Source organism: Myotis davidii, unplaced genomic scaffold (genome assembly GCF_000327345.1).
Source record: "Myotis davidii unplaced genomic scaffold, ASM32734v1 scaffold135, whole genome shotgun sequence".
NCBI lineage: Eukaryota > Metazoa > Chordata > Mammalia > Chiroptera > Vespertilionidae > Myotis > Myotis davidii.
The window spans coordinates 9,927,669-9,936,388 of record NW_006289813.1 but is presented as its reverse complement, the minus strand read 5'-3'; positions in this window follow the sequence as shown (position 1 = coordinate 9,936,388).

Genomic DNA, 8,720 nt, shown 5'->3' with positions numbered 1-8,720 from the left:
TCCTGCACATCAAAAGCAATTCAAAATGAAGAGCTGATTCTGATAATTGTAAATAGATCAGAAACATGTGCATTGAGTCCATCCCCTTAAATTATGGCTGGGTGTGCCCAACTGCACAGTGTTTGAACACCTCAAACTTTCTAAAAATATTTGGGGTTCAAAGTAAGCCTTTTAAGGAAAATCAAAGCCACATGTTTCTGACTCATTTATACATAGCTTATCAAAATGGTGTTTGTTTTTAACAGATATTTGATGTCTGAGATTTGGGATCTTTCTTAAAGTTAAAAAACAACAACTTCTTTCTTAGTAATGGGAAGAAGTATTTCCCCAGAGAAAATGAACATCAGTCTCTAAAGATTAAGATAGTTTCAAACTTGGCCAATAAACTTTTTTCTGTGTTTGTCTGTTTGTTTTTGTTAATTCTCACCAGTGGTTATATTTTCCATTGATATTTTTTTAGAGAGAGTGGAAGAGAGGTGGCAGGGGGAATGATGAGAGAGAGAGAGAGAGAAAACACATGGATCGATTGCCTCATGCACACACCCAAACCTGGGCAGCAATGGAACCTGCAACCCAGGTACATGCCCTTTACTGTGAATCAAACCCGAGACCCTTTGGAGTGTGGGGCCAACACTCGAACCATTTAACCACACTGGTCAGTGCTCTTGGTCTTTATTTTTAAACTAGAGGCTTGGTGCACAAAAATTTGTGCACTCGGAGGGGTCCCTCAGCCCGGCCTGTGCCCTCTCACAAGCTGCAGTTGGACATCCTTAGTGCTGCTGAGTGGAGCCTCTCCCGCCTCCACTGTGCTGGCTTGTGGCTGAGCAGAGCTCCCCCTGTGGGAGCACACTGACAACCAGGGGGCATCTCCTGCATTGAGCTTCTGCCCCCTGGTGGTCAGTGTGTGTCATAGTGACTAGTCATTCCCAGTCTTTCTGCTTTTAGAATCAATTTGCATATTACTCTTTTATTATATAGGATGAGGGTGAGGGGGCATTGAGGAGAGTGGGTGCAGGGATTTAATGAACTTTCCATCTTGGCTTCTCCTTGGGAGTGTCTCGTCCTTCCATTAGGCCAGCTGTGATCAGCTCTCGGCCTGCCTCTTGCACTCAGAGAACACTGCAACAGGAGGTTGTCACTCTGTAACCCCAGGTGCCCCTTACAACTGCTTTCCACCAAACACTCTCAGCTTGGTTGTGACCAAATAAGAAATTCACACACACACACACACACACACACACACACACATCCTTTAGCTATGTCTGGGGCAACCGCCATCTACCTTTTGAATTCTCAACTGCATGAATAGTAAAAAGGGAAAATTTTATGCAAAGATAAAGGTTAAGTATATGCGCAAATAATCAGCAACCCTCAAATTAAGGTGAGAGCCATGGAATGGACTGTCTAGAGACTTGAGGACCCAGAGTACTGCTGCTGTATAAGAAATGTCGAACTGCCATTCACTTAAGTCCTCGCCATTAGCAGGGGCAAGTAACACTGCAGTGTTTTCATTTTTACAGGTGGGAACTAATACATGGCACTGCTGGCCATGGACACAGTGGGATGTCAAGAAAAGATCTACTATCTTTAGGCAGCTCTGCACAGCGATGGGTGTGTTTGCGGTGACCAGTATGGTCCCTAAGGGTCTGCAAAGAAGCATTGCATGGATGCCCCAGAGGATTGCCTCCCTCTGAGAGCATGGATAATTCTTATCATTAAAGATGAACTTGTTTGGTTCTGCAATCCTTTAGAAAGGTCTGTTCCAGGCCAGGTCCAGTGTTAATGAACCAGGAAAGGTGATACTAGAGTTTTGCAGCTGATTCTTTAAGAGAAACTATTTACACAGCTTAGCTCTGCCCTTTCATCAGACCACATGATTCCTAAATTCTGGGAGCCCAGGCCTACCTGGTCCATGAGACCATTGTGACCTGGCGTGTCACGACATTCTGAGAGAATGCTAGCATCCTCCCATCCACAGGACTTTGCAAATGGAATGGGAATGGTTCTAGTGTCTGTTCTCACTGCGGCAGAAAAACCTGATGCTTCTGTGTGCACACAGGAAGTCAGAGCAGAGTGTGCTTTTGCATATGAAACAGTAATTTTCCTAAACAGAAATGTCTCACTATCATCCTTACATTACTTTTTCCCATAAATAAGGTATTGTCTGCAGAATTATCAGAGCTGACAATTTATAAACTCCATCCCAACGCAGAGCTGAACAAGAAAACCAGACAGCTGAGCTGTAAGAGCCTCAAAAATGATTCAGAGAGAGAAGCTCATGAACCTCCTTTAAGAAAAAAAACGGTGGCGGGGGCTGGGGGGCGCATATGAGACCCAAACCTAAACCACAATGACAGTGATCCATCCACTTGGAATAGCCAGCAATTAACTGCCCAGTGCCAAGAACCGAACATATAGCAACAAATTCTAACTCAGGGGCTGATTGGTCTAAAAATATCCTTAAACTGTTCTCAGTTGGAGGAGTCATTTGCAACCTCATCAGAATTTAGGGATCAAGTGGTCTGATGAAAGGGCAGAGAGAAGGAAGGGCACTTTCTTCATTTATTTATATCTGAGCCCAGAGCAGTGCGGAGGGCATACGGCAAAGATTCGTCCACTCAGCTTAGTCACACACACACACACACACACACACAGCCACTCAACACAGTGTGCACACAAGCCCTGACCACCCAAGGCCACCTGAGGCCCCTTCAGGTGGAGCCTGGATTAGCAGGTGAGGCCTACCTTTCTCTGGGTATCCCCACACAGTTATGAGAGCACCACACCACCGACCTCAACCAGAGGCCTTGGTGTCAGGCGTGGGGTGGGGGGATTCCCCCCGCAGTGGGTGTTTGTGACTGTAAGTAGATCTTTCTGTCAGAAACCAATTGCAATTCCAGCCACATGTCTGCAGGGAGGTGGTCTCACTGAGTAGCAATAAGTAAATATATGCACATATAAACAAATAAATTCGGACCTCGACAGAGGACAGGAAGGAACAGGTCTCACCAGAAACGTGGACTTCCCCTGCACAGCCTCCTCAGAAGCCTGTGTTTTCAATTACGCTAGACTGAATCTATATTGATGCTAATATGTTTGCATTGCTGGCTTTCATTTTATTTTTTAACAACTCACCGCAGGATAGCAAAGTCAAAAATATAACCATTCTGATCAACAGGACCCATCTGCAGTGGATCCACACAGAAGCAATTAATTTCCTGGTGGTGTTTTTACACTCGGGGCCTGGTACGGGTCCCCATTATACAAACAAAAACTCCAGACAGCTCCTGCTGCCTGATAAAAAATAAATCAGATTGCAGAGGGCCGCTTGGCCTAGGACTGCTACAGGCTATGGCTTGTAATGAGGCATCCCAACACTAATTATGAGGCTTATTAAAGAGAATTGTCCAACTTGTAGTAAAGTGCATGCTGTAATCACGTTAAAGAAGGCAGGCCTCCGTAGCCAGCAGAGTGGACCACGGGTGAGGATCAAATCACAGAAACAGTGTGATTGTGTTTGGCAAATTGGTCGGGATAAACCTGATTGAGGGGCAGGTGAGAATGACAACCACTTGGCTGTAATTCGCACATCAGAGCCTTCCCTCCTCTGGAACATCTGCCTGGGAGGGGCCAAGAGCAAACCGCCACCGCACAGCATTTTATTCACTATCACATCACCCGGATTCTGAATTTTCTCTAAGGTTGTAAAAGCAATATTTCTGCATACTCTTTCAGGAGTGTGTGTGTGGAGGGCGGGGGGGGTGAGATTAATAAAGATGTTAAGAGGCTGAACTGCTGGGAGATTTGTTTAATTATTCCCCACAGGACTGCCCCAGCAATCTGCTGACATTTAGTCCCGACCTTGCAAATCCTCAGTAAATATTAATATATCAACTCAAATAGGGCCCGTGGTTCTGTTGGTTCTCGGAGCTCAGAGCTTTGCCACCGCGGTGAGGAATGCGTGGGGCTGAGGAAGCCGGGGCTTTGATTCACCTTCTGCTGCGCACAGGAGCTGGGAGCCCCCGCAAAATGGCAATGGCGCGCCTCTGCCACAGCTGCGGAGTGACAGACACTTCAGATGCCTGAGCGTCCCTTTGTACAGCCTGCTGGAACCCTCCCAAAACCGCAGTGGCAAGAGATTAGAAAGGAGAGAGAGAGAGAGCGGAGTCCTGAGAGCAGGAATCGCACTTTATTATCTCGAAGAGTGGAAATTTTATTAATGCGGAAGGTCCGCCCTCTCATTTGAGTCACTTTGCCAGAAGCTTGGCTCAGGATGAGGGCCCCAGAGGGGAGCCCTGGGGCTCAGCCTTGTGTCCCAGGTTACCTTCTGCTGCCCTCCACGACCAGGTCCACACCATCCCACCTGCACGTCTGAGCATGGGAGTGGCCTGTTTCGATGGAGGGTTCGCTAAAAAGAAAAAAAGAAAAAAAGACCGTTGCTGTTTTAATGTTCCTCTGTGTGTAGTGTTGGTGTTTTGGGAGGTTTTGTTTCCCTTGCCTCAAATTTAGATATCTATTCCTAATTGATAAATATCTGCATAAATATCTCATAAATATCTGCAATTGCCCGGTGGCTGGGTGTTTGCACTGGGCCAAGGCAGCCTCCAGCTCGGGGGTGTAAGAAAGGGGCCGCCTTTCAGAGGTGCTGGCTGCAGAGTTAATGCGTGATTAATTTTATTCATAAAAATGTTAATCACTTCATTGTCGGATCTTTTTAACATTCCGTGCAAGGAGCACCTTTTTAATTTCTCTTGCCCACCGTCTCCTCGATGTATTTAATATTTTCAGACATTGCTGGAGCTAACCCAGAACCTGGCAATTAAGCATACGTTTAAAATTCAGTAACAAGCAAAGCTACAACAACGACTACAAACTAGCAAACAGGGAAAGACACTGAAGAAAAATGAGCTGGGTTGTTGCTGGGTGTCCCCTGTCCGGGGCAGGAGCGGCCCAGGCACCCCCTACTCCAACTCACCCCCCACGAGCACCTCAGCTCAAACTGCAAACGCACAGCAGAGAAACCGGAAGTTTAGATGATTTACACTATAAGCCTGATTTCTGCCACCAAGCTCGGACCCCGCGCCAGCAGGACGGTGGCGATGGAGGAGATGTGATTGGAATCCGGAGGCGGGGTCTCGCTGGGTAGCCACTTTCCCCCACCACCCTGCTGTTGCAGCCCAGGCCATTGTGTCTCCGCATTCAGCCCGAGCACTCAAGACGCTGGCTAAATGGATTAGGGGATCAGAGACCCCGCGGCGTCCTCAGAAGCCAAACAGCAGCAGCAGCACGCAGAAAGGGCTGCCCCTTGTGCCCCTCACGCGGTGGGTAGGGGGCTGCTTGGCCTCTGCTCCCACCCTGACCACTGCCCTTTGCCTGCCTGAGAGTACTGGCCTTTCCTTCCCAGGAGGTCATGTGGGGCAGGGAGCTGGGGTAGGCGGATCCACCCTGACTCCCGCCTCTGCCTGCTCCCCCAGGGCACGGAGGAGGTTCGGGTCAACAGCTTGGGGGCTCTGGAGACTTGGCCTCAGCACCATGAGTCCCTGCTGCCTGGATGTGAGATGGCAAGGTCCACTGGGGAGAGGGAAAGTGGGGGGGAGCTCCTAGGTTCAGGGACCACCTCAATTCTCTGACTTCCCATTTAAAGCAATTCCAGGATTTTAGGCAGCTCCGGGATCTCCTTGGCCACAAAGTGACTTTCCTGGGTGTTGGACCTCTCCCTCCACTGAAAACAAATGTTAAACAATAAATGTCGCAACTGTATTGGTTGAAGATGAATAAGTTGATATTATATATTAACACATTGTCTTCCACCTAAAAGTTCCTGTTTTCTTTTCATTTAAAAATAAATTAAAACATTGTCATGGGCCTCTAACTGTACTGTGGGTCCCACATCCAGTGCTTTCTGTGCTGACAAACCAGCTGCCCTCAGAGGGCCCATTCTCAGAGGTCCTTAGTGGGAGCGAAGAGGATCTCTATCCAGCTTCAGAAGCAGGGGCACAAAAGGCCCCCAGCAGTCCCCAGGGGTGACCTTCTGTGGCCTTTCAGCTCAGGAGCTATAATTAGAATCCCTGGCTCCACCAGGCTCGGAAGACATGGGAAGTTCTCCCTCGGCAGCTGAGCAAGCACCCAATCACTGGGGACTTTTTACTTGGAGACCATTTATCTGATCCCTGGGGTGGGCAGCCATAGCCAAGGAAATGTTTGGGGGTTGGAGGTTGCTCCTCCATACAGGCTCAGGGACATATCCAGGCAGCTGGGAGGGCCATCACTCCCAAAGCACAGAGGCCCTACCTCCTAGCTGTCTCCTGGCCATCCACCCTGGATTGCAAACTTCAGCCACCCACTTCCCTGCTTGCCCTCTATGCCTGGAGCCAGGTCCAGGCCAGCTAGATATGGCAAGAACATTCACCAGGACACCTCTGAGACCTGGCGAACTGCAGGGCCACAAGGCTTGAACTCAGTGTCTGGTACCCACAGATTCTCCTTTGGGGTTCTGGAAGCCCAGCTGACTCATCAGTGCTGGGTTCTGCGATGTGGTCATGCAGCACAGGCTGTAGAGTCCCTTAGGGCCGTACAAGTTCCCAAGGCCCAGGCACCCCAAACCTTCAAGGAACCCCCCTACCCAGCAACCTTCCTTGGGCTGGGCTTCCTTCCCTCCTGTCAAGCCCCACCCCCAAACTTTTCACAACCATATACCTGCTGGCAAACTGAACCCTGTCACTTTCTGGAGAGTATTGAGGGCTTCAGTGTCCCCAAATCAGTGTCCATAAACCCAACGTCTTTACCTGGAAGGTCCAGCCTCACCCTGAGCCTGCCTTGAGAGGAACCATCTGGAAGGGAAGGGAAGAGAAGAGGGAGGCTGAGAAGAGGACTGAAATGGAAGTGCCTAGCTGGGGAGAAGAGTTCTGGCAAAGGGACCAGGGTTCCCAGCCTCCCACATAGGTCCAAGAGCACCTGGGAACCACAGCCCACCCTGCCTTCCCTCTCTCCTTTTCTTTCCTTCTCCTTCCCTCTTTCCTCCCCTCCCCATCCCCCTTCTTAGCTTCTGAGCTCTGATAGAGTCCCATCTACAAGGACAACTGAAACTTTATAGGGCATGATTCATCTGGTGGCGCGCCCCTCGGAGCCAATGCGCGTATGACATTAATCAGTGTCAGACCACTAAAACCAAGATATGAATATGAATTCTCCATATTGCAGGCTAGATAAATGTGCTGGGGATATAATTGATGGGAGGGGGAGGGAAGAGTGGTGGGAGCAGAGACTCCTGCAGGTCACAATCGGGGTGGGGCCTGGGCCCACTCCTCAAGTCCTTAGGCCAGGAATCTAGAAGGCCTGTGCTTCAGACGATCCTGTCACCTGGGCACCAACCAGCCTGGGCTGAGGCAGAAAGAGGAATGTCTCCAGACAGGATTTCTTAACCTCCCCCATCAGAAGACTCAATGGAGACAGAAATCTGTCCTGGACACAGGGTAGTCTGTCACCTATGGAGGAGGGGGTACCAAGGTGCAAACATTAATCCTGCAGACATCCCTCAAGTCTATCCCTTTTTGGGTTCAGGCTCCTCCTTGCAGGTCACAGAACTACTGCCACCCTCTGAGTCTGTCCCTGGGCAGGGGTGGAATGGGACAGCAGCTTTGCGGTGGCAGAAAGCTGCAAAGGAACTTCTGCTTTGGCTTTCAGGGAAAAAAAAGTGGGTGTCTATGTCTCTCCCCAGATATTTTAGGAGCTGAAATGATATTTGCACAGGCATTCCCATGGGCCCTGCAAGCCCGCAGGCTGCACACGCCTAGGTAGCTGCGTTGTTGGGAAAGATGTAAACAAATAGCACAGAAAGAACAAAAATGCTCTTCAGTGCTCCATTAAAAATTCATTTCTAGCTTCTCCTTCAAGAAAAATAATTCTGGGGCTGGTGATCTGACTTCTTTGTACAGGAGGCCTCTCTAGTCCCCCAGGAGTGAGCACAGGCCTTACTTACATGCTACTGAGTTCTGAGGCCTGGAGTCCTGCTGGTGAGCACCTGCTGGCCCAGCCACCTAAGGGACAGCACTGAGGATCCCAAATGTATCGGATTAAAAACTGGACTTATAGGTGGGCGAGCAGCAGATGCCTGTCTGGACCTTCCTATTTGATTTAAGAGAGTAGAGGCCTGCTGGCAGAAGACTCTACTGCCCAGCTGAATCCCACCTGCTGCTTCCAGCAGTCACGCAGAAGGGGTCTCCCAGCACACTGGATGCCAAAGCAGCATGTCCTTGGGCCAAGGACTCCATTCCTCCTCAAAAGCCTCAGGACACCGCTGGTGCACACTATCTCCAAGAGCTCTGGAAGGAGGAGAGCCCAGGGCTCTGACCTCCAAAGCCCTAGAGGAGGAACTCCTCTCTGAATCCGCATAACCCACTTGAGACAATGAAAATGACCTGCTTGGAGTCTGGGACCCACTCCCCCCGTCCCCCCTCCAATACCAGCAGCCTACCCAGCAGGCCAGGCACCGCTTTCCCAAAATTCGAACAAGTGGGTGGCGCCCAAGAACACAAAAAATCACAAAACACAAATCTAAGCTTTTGTCCGCGGCATTCCCAAGGGCCAGCACCCCCAAATTCTGCACCACACCCCAGGAGAACTGCGCTGCCTTCAGGGCCTCATTCCGCTTTCGGCCCATAGAGGGCGCCTCGAACACGTCCATTCGGACTGGAAGCGGCTCCACCACGGCCTAAACCGGC